This window comes from Hordeum vulgare, chromosome 1H, assembly GCF_904849725.1.
Source record: "Hordeum vulgare subsp. vulgare chromosome 1H, MorexV3_pseudomolecules_assembly, whole genome shotgun sequence".
Taxonomy (NCBI): domain Eukaryota; kingdom Viridiplantae; phylum Streptophyta; class Magnoliopsida; order Poales; family Poaceae; genus Hordeum; species Hordeum vulgare.
Genome location: NC_058518.1, coordinates 325,365,456 through 325,383,482, shown reverse-complemented (window position 1 = coordinate 325,383,482; position 18,027 = coordinate 325,365,456).

Genomic DNA, 18,027 nt, shown 5'->3' with positions numbered 1-18,027 from the left:
AAAACCAACGCAAGCAAGTCTCCGTCAACGTGTCAATTTCTGGCGCTGTTGTTTGAGAAGTAGCAGAAGGATTTCTGGCGCCGTTGCCGGGGAGGATCAAGTCAAGAACTCATCCAAGTAAGTGTCGCAAACTCATCTCTTGCATTTACTTTTTTTGCCTCTCGTTTTCCTCTCCCCCACTTCTGAAAAACAAAAAATTACAAAAATATTTGCCTTTTTCGTTCGCCCTTTTCTCTCGCTTGCTCTTTGTCCGCTTGTCTGCCTGCTAAGACCTGTATGGCCCAACCAAGGGATTTTGATGCTCACTATGCGAGGTTGGAAGAAACTGAATCTAGTGTTAATGGCTTCATGTCTACACAGTTTGAATACAACTGTTAGTTTCGTAGAGAACTGAAGGAGCAAAATTCTTTTTTGGCTTTTATGAATAAAGAAGTTGATGATATGGCCAAAGAATTCCTTGCGCTAAATTCTCAGTTTGCTCGTCTTGAAAAATTAGTAGGCCAAATTTCTAATAAACACGCTACTTTAGTCAACAAAATGGTTGCTAAACCTGAAATTTGTGATAAGAATCACGAAGATCTTAAAGTGCTTAGTGTGACTCCCATTGAAGCTTTGTTTTCTTGTGTCAAACCTAATGATGATGGGGCTGGATATGAATCCACTTTGGTTGAAAAATGCCCCAATTAGTTGGAGTCCGTCTATCTTGATGCTAAAAGCATTGAAAGTGGAGTAGAAGATATTAAAACTTTGAGTAGTAATGAAATTACTACCTTGGATTTCATTTTCTTGATTGAATGCATTTTCTTGATACAATCCATGTTAAACTCTCCACACGCTTATAGCCAAAACAAGGCCTTTACCGATCATATCGTCGAAGCTATGATAAAATCTCTTGAAGAGAAACATGAATTGGAAGTCTCTATCCCTAGAAAGCTTCATGATGAGTTGGAACCTACTATCAAAATCAAAATCAAAAACTATGAATGCAATGCTTTGTGTGATTTGGGTGCTAGTGTTTCCGCGATTCCAAAGTCTTTATGCGATGTTCTGGGTTTTAATGAGATTGAGGAGTGTTCTCTTAATTTGCATCTTGCGGATTCTACTATCAAGAAACCCATGGGAAGGATCAATGATGTTCTTATTATTGCAAATAGGAACTATGTACCCATGGATTTCATTGTGCTTGATATTGATTGCAATCCTACATGCCCTATTATCCTTGGTAGACCTTTCCTAAGGACTATCGGTGCTATCATCGATATGAAGGAAGGGAATATTAGATTTCAGTTTCCTTCAAAGAAGGGAATGGAGCACTTTCCTATAAAGAAAATAAGATTGCCTTATGAATCTATGATGAGGGCTACTTATGGTTTGAGCACCAAAGACGACGATACGTGATTTTATCGCTTTATGCCTAGCTAAGGGCGTTAAACAATAGCTCTTGTTGGGAGGCAACCCAATGAATTTATCTTTTTCTTTCTATTTTGTTGCTTCCACACCATCATAATTCTGTTATGATAGTGTATTTTGTGTTTATTTTTGTGTTTGAGCCAAGCAAAACCTTTATGACTAGTCTTGGTGATGGTTGTTTGATCCTGTTGGAAAAAGACAGAACTTTTCGCTCACGAGATTATTTTTCATTTTTATTCAGAAAGAGATTTTGAGTTGATTCTTTTGGCTGCTGGTTGATATGACTTTTTCCGAGGTAGTCGTAATGTTTCAGAATTTTTGAGGTACAAGAAGTATACGAAGTATACAGATTGCTACAAACTGGTCTGTTTTTGACAGATTCTGTTTTTGTTGAGTTGGTTGCTTGTTTTGATGAAACTATGGATAGTATCGAAGGGTAATAGCCATAGAAAAGTGAGAATACATTAATCTAACACTAATATAAATAGAAATCAAGATTCCTACAGTACCTGGAGAGGTGGTAGTTTGTTTTCTTGTGCTAATGATATCACGAGTTTCCGTTTAAGTTTTGTGTTGTAAAGTTTTCAAGTTTTGGGTGATGTTCTCATGGACAAAGAGATAAGGAGTGGAAAGAGATCAAGCTTGGGGATGCCCAAGGCATCCCAAGCCAAATTTAAGGACACCAAAAAGCATAAGCTTGGGGATGCCCCGGGAAGGCATCCCCTCTTTCGTCTTCAATCCATCGGTAACATTACTTGGAGCTATATTTTTATTCACCACATGATATGTGTTTTGCTTGGAGCGTCTTGTATCGTAGGAGTTTTTTCTTTTTGTTGTGTCACAATCATCCTTGCTGCACACCTTTTGAGAGAGACATGCACTCATCGTGATTTTTCTAGAATGCTCATCGTGCTTCACTTATATCTTTTGAGCTAGATAATTTTGCTCTATGTGCTTCACTTAGATCTTTTAGAGCACGGCGGTGCGTGACTTGGTAGTTGGCTTGTGCTATGAAAGTAGTCCCAAAGGTGATAGGTACCCAAAGAGGATACAAAAACCTCCATCTTCATGTGCATTGAGTAGAAAGAGAAGTTTTGATTCCTCTCAATTAGTTTTGAGACGTGGATTTGGTAATACTAAGAGTTATGTTAGTAGGGTGTTGTGAATCTAGAAATACTTGTGTTGAAGTTAGTGATTCCCGTAGCATGCACGTATGATGAACCGCTATGTTAGGAAGTCGGAGCATAATTGATCTATTGATTGTCATCCTTTGTGTTGAGGTCGGGATCGCGCGATGGTTAACACCTACCAACCCTTCCCCTAGGAATGTAAGTTTAGCACTTTGTTTCGATTACTAATAAAAACTTTCGCAGCAAGTATGTGAGTTCTTCATGACTAATGTGAGTCCATGGTATAGATGCACTTTCACCTTCCACCATTGCTAGCCTCTCTAGTTCCGCGCAATTCTCGCCGGTGCATAAACCCACCATATGCCTTCCTCAGAACAGCCACCATACCAACCTACTATGGCATTTTCATAGCCATCCGAGATATATTGCCATGCAACTCCCACCGTTCCGTCTCATGACTTGTGCCATCACTCTCATATTGCCATTGCATGATCGTAAGATAGCTAGCAAGATGTTTCAACGTCATACGCCAAGCTAGATCGTTGCACATCCCGGTACACTGCCGGAGGCATTTCCTATAGAGTCATCATTGTTCTGAGCTTTGAGCTGTGAGTAAATAAAAGTGTGATGATCATCATTATTAGAGCATTGTCCCATGTGAGGAAATAAAAAAAATTCCAAAGAGCCCAAATAAAAAAAAGAGAAAACAAAAAAAAGAGAAAAAAAAGAGGCCCAAGAGCCCAAATAAAAAAAAGAGAGAAAAAGAGAGAAGGGACAATGCTACTATCTTTTTCCACACTTGTGCTTCATAATAGCACCATGTTCTTCATGATTGAGAGCCTCATGTTTTGTCACCACCATATGCTAGTGGGAATCTTTATTATATAACTTGGCTTGTATATTCCAATGATGGGTGATGACCCACAAGTATAGGGGATCAATCGTAGCCCTTTCGATAAGTAAGAGCGTCGAACCCAACGAGGAGCAGAAGGATCTGACAAGTGGTTTTCAGCAAGGAAATATCTGCAAGCACTGAAATAGTCAGTAACAAGTGATTGTGTGGTGAGATGATTCGTAGCAAGCAACAAGTAACAAAAGTAGAAACGGTGCAGCAAGGTTGCCCAATCCCTTTTGTAGCAAGGGACAAGCCTAGACAAAGTCTTATAGGAGGATGAAAGTGCATGTCATGCCCCTAATCAACCTTTGGTGTTAATGACAACACATACATAGGAAACTAATCCTATTTGTTGAGTGTATCTCAGGATGGCAAGTACTTTAGTAGATTGAGAATTATGTGCCAAGGTGGTCTGAGAAGATCGGGACTTATATGTCAAGAAGGCTCGGGATTGAGAAAAGATGATGTAGACTATCCTTTAAAGTTTACTATTCTTGAGTATAGGGATCCCGCACTATTAAGAGGGGATCACAGGTTTTGCAATGAATTTGCTCATACTACATCTCTACTTTTCTGCTCATACCACATCTTCACTACTCTGCTCTTATCTCAAAACAGAACTAATGCCTCGGACATCCGGCCTCCTCCGGACGTCCGAGGGTCGGACGACCGACCAGCCTCGGAAATCCAGAGCTCTGCACCAGAAGAACTTGAGCCATATAACTCGGACTTCCGGCTCCCTCCGGACGTCCGAGGGCCGGTCGACCGACCACCTTCGGAAATCCGGAGCTCTACACCAGAAGAACTTGAGCCATATAACTCGGACTTCCGGCTCCCTCCGGACGTCCGAGGGACGGACGTCCGTCCCCTTTCGGAAAACCGGAATCTTGCACCAGAGAAGTTTGAGTCGAATAACTCGGACTTCCGGCCTTCTCGTGACGTCCGGTCCCTGTTCAACTCCATAGTGATTCCATACATATCTACAGCCCTCGGACGAGCGACCCATGTCGGACGTCCGACTCCTTGTGGACGCCCGGACATCCGTGAACTGCCGGATGTCCGACCCCTGTGTGACTTAAAGTGTCCCCAACGGCTGTTTTACACTTGTTGGAGCATATATTGAGCATATATCTCCATATGTGGTTTTGGTACTTGATGACAATTCCTATGGATTAATGGTTGCCTTAAGTTACATTTATAGGATTTGTCCATAGGCACTTCTTGAAGTCCATCTGTTGGGTTCAAGGAGTTTATATGATGACCAAGATGGTATCCAAGGTATTATCCAAAGAATGGTCATAGAGAGACATGGTTGATCAAGATCTCAGACAAAGAGTAAATCAAGATGATCAACACACAAAGCGTACAAGATGTACCGAGAGGGATCAAGTGATCCCATGGTATGGTAAGCATTGTCCATTACGTGTTTGTGTACTAACCCATGGTCTTCGTGAGAGTTCTATGTGGGGGTTAGGTGTGTTTACATGGGCTTGCGTCAAAAGGAAGATCTCATACAACCCATGGAGTATGACGTCAAGTTGTGATCATCATCAATGGTTGATCAAGATCTCAGACAAAGAGTAAACCAAGTTGATCAACACACAAAGCGTACAAGATGTACCGAGAGGGATCAAGTGATTCCATGGTATGGTAAGCATTGTCCATTACGTGTTTGTGTACTAACCCATGGTCTTCGTGAGAGTTCTATGTGGGGGTTAGGTGTGTTTCCATGAGCTTGCGTCAAAGGGAAGATCTCATACAACCCATGGAGTATGACGTCAAGTTGTGATCGTCATCAAGATTGCGACGTGCAAGTTCACGAAGATAGCATGCTTGAAGCTTGCCGTCCATTATGGTGGCAATGGACTTGTGAAGATATGCTGAAGAGTGGCTCACCCATAGTGAGTATGGGGGAGCAATCAACTAGTATTCATCAAGCCAACACAATCAAGAAAGGTGGTCCATCTTGAGGAAGCCAAGATCATCATCATCTAGCTCAAGAGGATGAGGTGCAAGGTATAGGTTTGCCCTTGATAGGTTTTCTGGTTAGGATAGATTGTTGTTCTATCAAGGGGGGCTCTCAAGTGAGTAGCTTGATCGTATCGTTCGTTGAGAGCTCAAACCATTTGCATCCTTGCATCATACTTCTTGGTTCTTAGTTGGTGTTTCTCTTTGTGAGTTTTAGAGCTTATGGTCATCTTCATGACAAGCTCGAGTTCATCGAAAACGGAGTCCATATGCATCTACTATGATGTTTTCGATGTTGGAGTTTTTGCCGGTTCTTCATTCATAGAGATCTCACATCTCTATATCTTTGGCATATTCATAACCGCATGGTATTAAGATTTCCAGTCTCTGTTTGGATAGCCCTTGTCATCCTGAATCCAACAAGCTTGGGTTTGCTCGATTCGGAGCTCGTATGCGAAAGTTATGGCTGTTTCAGTGGCGAGCGGTAGTACCGCTGGACCTAGCGGTAGTACCGCTCGACCTAGCGGTAGTACCGCTGGACCTAGCGGTAGTACCGCTCGACCTAGCGGTAGTACCGCTAGAGTTGGCGGTAGTACCGCTGGCCCTAGCGGTAGTACCGCTGGCTCGCGGTAGTACCGCCCCTGGTCAGCGGTAGTACCGCTCCAGGAGCTTAGTACCACCTGCCTAGCGGTTGTTCGTGGACGAACCTTTTTGCGAAGACTTTCTTGGCGGTGGTAGTGCCTTTGCACTACCAGGGGCCCAGCGGTAGTACCGCTGGAGTAACAGCGGTAGTACCGCTGCAGCCAGCGGTAGTACCGCTGGAGCTCAGGCAGAGAGTGGGGGTAACGGTCTGATTCTTCCCCCCACTATATAAAGGGGGTCTTCTTCCCCCTTGCCTGATCCTATCCGTTGAGCTCTTGTTCTACCTCCATTGTTGACATTCTTAGAGCTTGATTACTCTCAATCCCTCCAATGATTCTTGCTTGCTCTTGAGGGAAAAGAGAGAGGAGATCTAGATCCACATCTCCACCAATCACTTTCTCCTCTATGTGAGGGGAACCCCTTGGATCTTGATCTTGGAGTTCTTTGTGAGCTCCTTGTTCTTCCTCTCATATTTCTCCATAGCTTTTGTTGTTGTGGAGGGATTTGAGTGTGAGGGACTTGACCACTTCGTGTGTTCTTGCCATTGCATTAGTTGCATCGGTTTGAGTTCTCCACGGTGATACGTGGAAGTGAGAAGTTGAGAAGCTTACTACCTTCGGTACTTAGTACCCTTGATATTGTTCTTCGTGGATGCTTTGGCGTCCTAGAAGCTTGGTGGTGTCTCGGAGCTCAATCATTGTGGTGTGAAGCTCCGGGAAGCGTCGGGGTCTCCAATAAGGTTGTGGAGATTGCCCCGAGCAATTTGTAGGGGTACCGGTAACCGCCCCCAAGGGTTGCCACGTGTACGGGTTCGGTGACCGCCCCCAAGGGTTGCCATTTGTACGGGTTCGGTGACCGCCCCCAAGGGTTGCCATTTGTACGGGTTCGGTGACCGCCCTCAAGGGTCCCTTAGTGGAATCACGGCATCTTGCATTGTGCGAGGGCGTGAGGAGATTACGGTGGCCTTAGTGGCATCTTGGGGAGCATTGTGCCTCCACACCGCTCTAACGGAGATTAGCATCCGCAAGGGTGTGAACTTCGGGATACATCATCGTCTCCCCGTGCCTCGGTTATCTCTTACCCGAACCCTTTACTTATGCACTTTACTTTGTGATAGACATATTGTTTATTGTAATATATCTTGCTATCACTTAGTTGTTTATCTTGCTTAGCATAAGTTGTTGGTGCACATAGGTGAGCCTAGTTGTTTGTAGGTTTTGTGCTTGACATATTAAACGTTAGTTTTATTCCGCAGTTGTTCAAGCCTAATCCTTAACCTTTTTAAAGCGCCTATTCACCCCCCCTCTAGGCGACATCCACGTCCTTTTCAACACTCCCCACTATATATACCCCCCACTTCATGAGAGGGTATCCAACACAGCTAGAACACATACAAGAACACCTTTCTTCTCACTCACTCTTGTCTACACTCAATCTTAGATCCCAAGAGCATTTGTGAGTCCTTTTGAGTGTTGTTCCAATAAAAAGATAGATCGTCTCCTTCTCCTCCTCTCCACCAAAGTGATTTGTGATTTGAGCAAGTTTTGAGCAATCCCCGTGATCTTGTTACTCTTGGAGGTTGGAGACTCCTAGGCGGTAGGAGTCTTCGGAGAGGAATCAAAACATTGTGATTTTCCCCGGAAAGTTTGTGAAGGTTTGGAAGCCACCTCAAGGCTTACCACTAGTGGTTGAGAAACGCCTTCGTGGAGTTATCTCAAAGGGAGAATAGGGTGAGCCTTCGTGGCGTTGGTGTGCCTTCGTGGTAACATCCGCCCCTCTAACGGTGACGTAGCTTCCCTCCAAGGAAGTGAACATCGGGATACATCCTCGTCTCTCTTGGAGTTTCGGTTATTCCTAACCCTAACTCTCTACTTGTGTTAATCCTTATTACGTACTTGTATTTGATTATTGTTTACCAGTTGCCTTACTTCACTCTAAATAGCTTACTCCTTGTCATAGCAATTATTAGGCCTACGCTCATATTCCGCAACTTTGCCTAAAATTGCTAAGTAATCATTAAAATTTGGAACTGTACCTATTCAGCCCCCCTCTAGGTCCATCTCGATCCTTTTCAATTGGTATCAGAGCCCCGTGCTCTATTCTTATGGCTTAACCGCCCTAGAGCGAGATGGATGGGATTCCCACTATTGTAGCTCAAGTGGAGAGGGACGGGACTTCCACGAAAGTCAAGTCCTTCACCTGTGAGGACCTGGAACGGGCCCTTGCCAAGCAAAAAGAGGAGCATGATGCTTCTCTTGAGGCCTTGGTCCAAATAAGACTGGCATCATTAACCACGGGGACAACCACGTCCCCGAGGGCTTTAGGGCCACATGTGCACGGTTCTTCATATGGCCAACAACCTCCGGAGAGGAACCAAACCAGTGTTCCATGGCTTTATGCTAGATCTCAAGTTGAGAAACCTAAGTACAATCCTGGAGGAAAACCTCCCTTGCTTGATGACAATTCTGATTTTGCTTTGTGGAGAGTTGGTATGCAGGATCATCTTAGGTACGCCAATGATGAGATGTTGGACATCCTCGAGCATGGGTACAATCCTGTAGATCCAAGGTGCCTCACTCCCAGAGAAACTTATGACAAGCATCTCAATGACACTGCGATCATGTGCATAAGAAAAGGAATGAATGAAAAGCAACAGAGACCTTACATTCACATCACAAGTGCCAAGGAACTGTGGAATAGCATTATAAGGACCAAGACCGGTACCTCCACTCTTCGGCTTGCTCAATATGAAATTGCCAAGGGGCAATTACAGAATTTCTGTATGGAAAAGGGTGAATCTCCCAAGCAACTGCTAGAACCACTCATGACTCTCGCCGCAGACATTGAGTCCTATGACTGTGACAAGACGCAAGATGGTTTCAATCTAACCAAGAGATTTCTCGTGGACAAGTTACTTCATGCTCTTGCTCCGTACCACCATCAAATGGTATGGGACATGAGGCAACACCATGGGTTCAAAGAAATGACTCCAGATGACATCATATCCACTTTCCAATTATTTGAAGAGTCAAAGGCAAATGCAACAAAGCACCTTGCCATGCATGGCACTTCAACATCAAAGATCAATCTTGCTTTGAAAGCCAAGCATGAATGTGATGAAGAAGAAAGTGAGGAAGAAGAGGGTGATGATGACTACGAAGATGGTGATGATGTTGACTCTGGTGAAAGCCCATCTTATGAGGACATTGCTCTCTTTGTAAAGAAGTTCAGTGCAGGAAAATTCAAGGGAAGATTCCCAAAGAAGAAGGTAAGGAAATGCTACAACTGTGAGGAAACCAACCACTTCTCCAATGGCTGTCCTTATGAGAAGAGAGAAGATAGACCAAGGTTTCCGAATACCTTTGTAAAGAAGAAGTTGCCAAACCCTATGAACTCCAAGCTCAATAGAATAGATGGAAGAGCAATGGTTGCATAAGAAGAATCAGATCCAGAAGACGTTGGTGGGGTTTCCGGAGTAGCTCAGGATACACAAAACACCTTGAGGCTAGTCAACAAAAGTGGTGATGTTGTTCACTACAACTATATGAAAGACTACAAGGGCAACACCCACAAGTATTTGATGGCAAAGACTGCCATGGGAGATGAGGAAGACCAAAGCTCCCATGATAAGGTTAAGGTAACTCCACGGTTAAACTCTTTCAGTCTAGCATCTACCTCACCTGATGAGTATCTTGATGTGGAAGATCACTATGAGGATAATGACTTAGATCATCCCATGTTTGCCAAAATAAACAAATTTATGTGCTCTCTTAAAGGAAAGAAGCTCACTATGTTTCGCATACTTATGGAAATGGTGAGTAAGCACACCAATACCATCAAGGAACTCGAAACCCTCGTCACCGAGGAGAAGGAAAGAAATGAAATCCTTGAGCAGAAAGTCCTGTAAGAGGAAGCACAAAATGATGCATTATGCTCAAAAGTTGGTGAAAACCTTGATAAACATGCTAACGATCTTGCCTCCTTGAAAAAGGCTGAATCTGTGTGCAAAGAGTTACTAAATGATAAAAACCGACTAGTGAACTCTCGTGCTTCCCTTTCTAAGGACTATGAGCGTATATCCTTGTCTCTCAAAGACAAGGAAGAGAAACTCACTGTTCTTACAAAGAGCTTTGATGCACTCAAGGTTACTTATCTTGACACTTTAGCTAAGGCTTACTCCTCACCTATTATTAATGTTGATGCCTACACTACTAACTCTAGTAGTGAACTGACATCTATCCTTGAGGAAAACTGTTCGCTAAAGGCACAACTAGATAGAGGTCTCATGACATGTGCACAAGGACAAAAGACTCTCAATCAGATCTTAAGTCAACACAATGGAGGCTTTGCCAAGGAAGGGCTTGGGTTCAATCCAAGCACTGCCAAGAAAAGTGCATCTCCTCTCAAGTGTACCACTCCGCTTAAAGAAAATATTTGTACGAGAGGGACACAAGGAGAAAGGTAAGGTTGAGAGTGGGTCGACCACTAGGGGTTCGCCTATTCTCAACAAGACAACTGAATTCATGCCTCCATCCTATGTACTTCGCAAATCAAAGGAAGGAGAGGTTTATGCTAAATTCGTTGGTCCCCGTAATGCATTCCGATTTTATGCTATTTGGGTCCCTAAGACTCTTGTAACTAATTTGAGAGGCCCCATGACGAAATGGGCACCTCAAAGCAAGTCTTAATTCGTTACAGGCTGTTTTCTCCGGAGGAGCCAAATGGGTGATCGACAGTGGATGCACCAATCATATGACCGGAGATAGTAACTTGCTCTATGACTTCATGCAAGCCATTCGACCATACATGAGCATTGTATTTGGTGGAGGGTCGAAAGGGCAGGTAATTGTGTTGGGCAAGGTGGCAATCACTAATGACATGTCTCTTGCAAATGTCATGCTTGTCCAATCTCTTCAATATCATTTACTTTCAGTTCGCCAATTGGCTTCCGTTGGTTATGACACATTATTCAGACTAACGGATGTGAAAGTCTTTAAGAGAGACAGTCTCGAAGTGGCCTTTGTTGGAGAGTTGGATGGCAACCTTTACACGGTTGATTTCTTGAAAGAGAGCACCTTCCATACAACTTGTCTAATGGCCAAGGCCGACATGGGATGGTTGTGGCATCGCCGGCTCGCCCATGTCGGCATGAGAAATCTTCAAAATATCTTAAACGACAATCACATCCTTGGACTAACACATGTATCTTTTAAGAAAGATCGTGTGTGCAGTGCATGCATAGCTGGGAAACAACATCAATCAAAACATCCACCCAAGAACATTGTATCCACTTCAAGGCCGTTAGAGCTCCTTCATGTGGATCTATTTGGGCCTCCTTCATGGGCAAGTCTTGGAGGGAAAAATTATGGCCTAGTCATTGTTGATGATTACTCAAGATACACATGGGTATTCTTTCTCAAGTCCAAGGACGAGACGAAGATCACCTTCATTGATTTTGCCAAACAAGTCCAGCGGAAGTTTGACAAGGACATCAAGCCAATAAGAAGTGATAATGGCTCCGAGTTCAAGAACTACACCCTAGAAGAATTTCTTAGTGATGAGGGAATTGAACATCAGTACTCCGCACCTTATACCCCTCAGCAAAATGGTGTAGCAGAGAGGAAGAACCGGACACTTGTGGAAATGGCAAGGTCCATGTTAGACGAATACAAGTCACCACATAGTTTTTGGGCTGAGGCTGTCAACACAGCATGTCATGCATCAAACCGGCTCTTCCTTCGATCAATATTGGAGAAGACTCCATATGAGCTCCTAACTGGGAACAAGCCCAATGTTAAGTACTTTCGTGTGTTTGGATGCAAGTGTTTCATCCTCAACAAACGGGAACGGTTAGGAAAATTTCAATCCAAAACAACTGAAGGGATTTTTGTTGGCTATGGATCAAACTCTCACGCCTACAGAGTCTACAACAAATCCACTGGATTTGTTATAGAAACCTGTGACGTAACGTTTGATGAATTTAACCGCTCCCATGGGGAGCAAGTTGATCTAAGTGATGCAGGTGAAGAAGATTCCTCGCAAGATATCTTGAACATGGGTGTAGGTGCACTTCTTCCCATGGAACAAAGACCCCATGATGATGATGAAGATGACGAGAGTGTTTCTCATCCTCAAGACAGTTCACTGCCCGTACCTCCACAAGATACTAGCACACATATCATGCCAGTTGTTGAGGATCAAATGGGAGAACATGTCTCTCATTATGATCACACTCAAGAACAAGTTGATCTTCAAGGGCTAGACCAAAGTATGGATATGCTTGATGATGAACCTCAACAGGTGCAACGCAAAGAGGAATATCTGCCACCGCACGTAAATGATCCATATGTTGAGGACCTTGATTATGGAAACGAATTCGAACCTCGTGAAACCCTGACCTCCATCATGCCACGTGTGGCCGGTCGTGTTGATATTGATCAAATCCTCACCGGCGTGTGGGAAGGTAGAGTGACTCGTAAACAATTAACAAACTTTCGTGCTCACTTTTCGTTTGTATCTAGTACCGTGCCACACAGGGTTCAGGATGCATTGTGTGACAATGACTCGCTCCTTGCTATGCAAGAAGAGTTAAACATTTTTACATGCAACGAAGTATGGTCATTGGTAGAACGACCAACTGAGGAACACAATGTCATTGGAACTAAATGGATCTTCAAGAACAAGGAAGATGAGAATGGGACCGTCCTACGCAACAAGGCAAGGTTAGTAGCACAGGGGTACTCCCAAGTTGAAGGTTTGGACTTTGGTGAGACTTTCGCCCCTGTTGCTCGTCTTGAATCCATTCACATTCTATTGGCCTATGCTGCTTTCAATGGTTTTACTTTGCATCAAATGGATGTGAAAAGTGCTTTTCTTAACGGTCCTCTACAAGAAGAGGTATATGTATCACAACCACCTGGGTTTGTTGACCCTCACCACAAAAGACCATGTATACAAACTTCACAAGGCTCTGTATGGCCTCAAACAAGCACCCCGTGCTTGGTACGATCATCTTAAGAAGTTCTTACTCAATGATGGCTTTGTGGTGGGGGTGATCGATCCCACTCTTTTTACTAAGAGGGAAAATGGTGATTGATCTTATGCCAAATCTATGCAGATGACATCATTTTTGGTTCTCCTAACATCCATTTATGCAAGAAGTTTGCGGCCTCCATGACCAAGACCTTTGAGATGTCACTCAACACGGACTTGAAGTTCTTTCTTGGGTTTCAAATACAACAATTTCAAGAAGGAGTTTTCTTGTCTCAAACTAAGTACCTCAAGGACATTCTTGAAAAATTTGATATGACAAATGCTAAACCAATGAAGACACCCATGGCCACAGATGTAGTTCTAAATGAAGACACCAACGGTATTCCTTTTGACCCATCTACTTACCGCTCCATGATTGGTTCGTTACTTTATCTTTGCGCATCTAGACTGGACATCATGTTAAGTGTAGGCATATGTGCTAGATTTCAAGCTTCCCCTAGGGAAAGCCATCATACGGCGGTTAAGCATATTCTTAGATACCTTGTTCAGACCCCAAAGTTAGGCTTATGGTACCCTAAGGATGCAAAGTTCGATCTTATTGGGTACTCCGATGCGGATTGGGCCGGTGACAAAGTGGGACGGAAATCCACTTCCGGTGCATGTCAGTTTATTGGACGCTCCTTGGTAAGTTGGTCCTCGAAAAAGCAGAATTGTGTTTCTCTCTCCACGGCTGAGGCCGAATATATTACAGCCGCAAGCTATGCAACCCAACTGCTATGGATGAGGCAAACCCTAAAGGATTATGGTATCACGTAACGACACATGCCTCTTCTCTGTGATAATGAAAGTGCCATAAAGATCTCTGAGAACCCCATTGATCACCCTCGCACAAAACATATTGATATTAGGTACCATTTCTTGAGAGACCATGTGCCAAAGGGTGACATTGATATTACCCATGTGGGTACCGACATGCAGCTCGCTGACATTTTCACCAAGCCACTTAGTGTAGCAAGGTTCTGTCAACTTAGGTGTGAACTTAGTATCTTGGAGCTTGATAACATAACTTGAAATCTTGCACACATACACGCACTCACATTATGTTCTTGTCTTAATGTGGGCATGCATTTAGGGGGAGTCACTAGGACTTACGTCATAATTCTGTGTTTTGATCTTACAAAATATACATAAATCAACTTCTGTCCACAAGTAGTATATGTAATTCTTGTAGCCAACTGTGTTCGTGTTCTTTGTGATAAACCATGACAAATCATCTCATCATCCAAATTCCAGAATCAGCCTCTGCCTACTCCTCTCTCGGTCGTCCGACGTGTCTCGGACGTCCGACGGCTAAACTCATTCCGGACGTCCGGCCAGTGTTGGTCGTCCGACGGCTAAATCCACTCCGGACGTCCGACGCCTGTCGGACGTCCGACACATCAGGGGGCCTATAAATAGAAGGGTGTGGGCTGGGCCTTGCCCTAGCCCCCACGCGCCTCCTTTTCTCCCAGCCGCCGCCGCCGCCAGCACCAGGGGAGCTCGCCCGCGCCGCCACCTCTGGGATCTGGCTGATCCCCTCCGCGGGATCCGATCTCCCCCGCGGGATCAGTCTCCCCTTCCTCTCCTCTCTCGATGTGCAGGTATCTTCTCCGTTCCCCTCGCGTTTGGTTCCCTTTTCTCCCAAGTCCACGTGTTCGTTCATATGGTTTGACCATGACCGTTCCCCATTGGGTTTCCATCCGTGTAGGCTTTTGTTCATCATGCCCAAGATTAAGCACGCCGCCCGGAAGGACACTGCTGGCTCATCCGCTCGTGCCCCTACTGGCACGGGGTTGGACTCGGAAGGGCAACGTCGTCCCTTCAAATGGACTTCCCGGAGTCCTCCGCCTCAACAGCTCCCCTCATTGTCTGATGGCTCTGACTTCGAGGATGAGCTTGCAGCAGAGGACAGTGCAGAACAGTCCGCCCTTCGGAAGTCTATGCCAAAGCCTGGGACTCGCAGGCCCTCCTATATGCCACCACCTCCTCCTAAACAGCCCGAAGGTGAAGCTCGTCGCATCTCACTTGAACCTCCTGCTACTTTAGGTCGTGAAGTCAAGAACTTCACCACGGTTGCTAAGTCTTCCTACCTCACTTTCCGCTGCGACGTTGATCAATTCTCTGTTGTACGTGACTCTATGGACTCACGTTTCCGCACAAACGTCCAGGCGGACATCTTCACTACGGTCATAGTTCCTAAGGGTCTCTCTGTCCATCACTTTATAGATGTTGAGCATATTCGCACGCACCCGGCAAAATACCCGGGTGCCGTTGAGCTCATTGAGTCATCAGGGCTTGCTGCCCCCTTTGCTTTTCATCGCGATTTTAACGCTGCTGCTATTCACCAGTTTTATGCCACATGTTTCTTTGGTCCAAACAACACTGTTAGCTGGATAACCTCTGACGTTCAGTTCACAACCTCTTATGATGAGATTGTTTCCGCACTTGGTTTCCCCAACTCCGGTTTCAAAATCCATAAGAATGATCCTAACCATGCACATAAGCCAATTGAGGCGTGTGGGTATCTTCTCAAACCACTCCGTGAACTAGATGCAGACGAACGAATGAAGGATCTTAACCAAGTGTCCATCTGGCGCTCGCCCTACTTTATCATCTTTCAGTGTCTTATCCGCACCATCTATCCTAAGATGGGTGATAAGGGATCTTGAAGTGGCTACTGTATTGACATCATGTCACATTTGTACTAGCACCCCAAGAGCAAAATTAATGTGCCTCACTTTCTATGGCATGAGAGTCGGCTTGCTAGTTTTCAATACAAGCGAGCCTTCCCTCATGCCCCCTTCATCCAGGCTTTTATTAACCATGTTGCTGAATTCACTGTTGCTGTCACTCACACACATCACAAGTGGGTCATTCCCGCTCACATGACGGATAACTATGCTCCCAAGAAAACCCCATCATCCACCTCCACTCGCCGCACTGCTACCTGGTCAGCAACCCCTTCATCCAGCCCAACTCCTCTCGGTCACTTTGCCAAATTCATTGGCAAGGCACATTCTGCTATGATGAAGGCCTTCTCTTTCCAGTGTGGTCAAACTCATGATGTGGTTTCTCGCCTCATCTCCTCCAAGAATGCCCTCAAGGCTCGTCTGAGAGACTCGGGCGCTCTTGATGTGAGTGACGACGAGGCCCTTCCTGCTGCTCCTCCTTCTGACTTCGGTTTCCCATCTGGTCCTGAGTGGGCTGATTTTCTTGACGAGGCTGGTGGCAGTGGCTTGCCTGACGATGAGGATGATGATGATGATGATGCTGATGATCTCTGAGCATGGTTGATGCTGTTGGTGCCTCCATTTTTGGTACTTGGTGCCAAAGGGGGAGTAATGTATCGTAGTTTTTAGTCTTTGGAGATTTAGTCTCAATTTGCATGTTTGTGTAATGTAATGGATAAACCCATGTATGGCTACTTATGAATAGTGTGATTGCTATGGATTGCTATGATATCATCATAGGCTATTATGTTTTGCTCCACTACTTCTATTATGATCCATTATCTTTACTAAGTCACATGATAAGTCACATGATATTTTCGATACACACATTAAAAGGGAGCTCCGATATTTTATCATGCACATACTAAGGGGGAGCTCCGTACTAAACCTATCCAAGGCTATAATGTATGTTAAATATTTTGAGACCTATTATATGTTGTCATCAACTACCAAAAAGGGGGAGATTGAAAGTGCATGTCATGCCCCTAATCGACCTTTGGTGTTAATGACAACACATACATAGGAAACTAATCCTATTTGTTGAGTGTATCTCAGGATGGCAAGTACTTTAGTAGATTGAGAATTATGTGCCAAGGTGGTCTAAGAAGATCGGGACTTATATGTCAAGAAGGCTCGGGATTGAGAAAAGATGATGTAGACTATCCTTTAAAGTTTACTATTCTTGAGTATAGGGATCCCGCACTATTAAGAGGGGATCACAGGTTTTGCGATGAATTTGCTCATACTACATCTCTACTTTTCTGCTCATACCACATCTTCACCACTCTGCTCTTATCTCAAAACAGAACTAATGCCTCGGACATCCGGCCTCCTCCGGACGTCCGAGGGTCGGACGACCGACCAGCCTCGGAAATCCGGAGCTCTGCACCAGAAGAACTTGAGCCATATAACTCGGACTTCCGGCTCCCTCCGTACATCCGAGGACCGGTCGACCGACCAGCTTCGGAAATCCAGAGCTCTGCACCAAAAGAACTTGAGCCATATAACTCGGACTTCTGGCTCCCTCCGGACGTCCGAGGGCCGGACGTCCGTCCCCTTTCGGAAAACCGGAATCTTGCACCACAGAAGTTTGAGTCGAATAACTCGGACTTCCATCCTTCTCCGGACGTCCGGTCCCTGTTCAACTTGTTGGGGAACGTCGCATGGGAAACAAAAAATTTCCTACGCGCACGAAGACCTAACATGGTGATGTCCATCTACGAGAGGGGATTTCCGATCTACGTACCCTTGTAGATCGCACAGCAGAAGCGTTAGTGAACGCGGTTGATGTAGTGGAATGTCCTCACGTCCCTCGATCAGCCCCGCGAACCGTCCCACAAACCGTCCCGCGATCCGTCCCACGATCTAGTGCCGAACGGACAGCACCTCCGCGTTCAGCACACGTATAGCTCAACGATGATCTTGGCCTTCTTGATCCAGCAAGGGAGACGGAGAGGTAGAAGAGTTCTCCGGCAGCATGACGGTGCTCCGGAGGTTGGTGATGATCTAATCTCGGCAGGGCTCTGCCCGAGCTCCGCAGAGACGCGATCTAGAGGTAAAACCGTGGAGTTATGTGGTCGGGCTGCCTTGGAAAAGTTGTCTCAAATCAGCCCTAATTGCTCCATATATATAGGAGGAGGGAGGGGAGGCTTGCCTTGAGGCTCAAGGAGCCCCAAGGGATGCGCCACCAAGGGAGGAGGAGTCCTCCTCCAATCCTAGT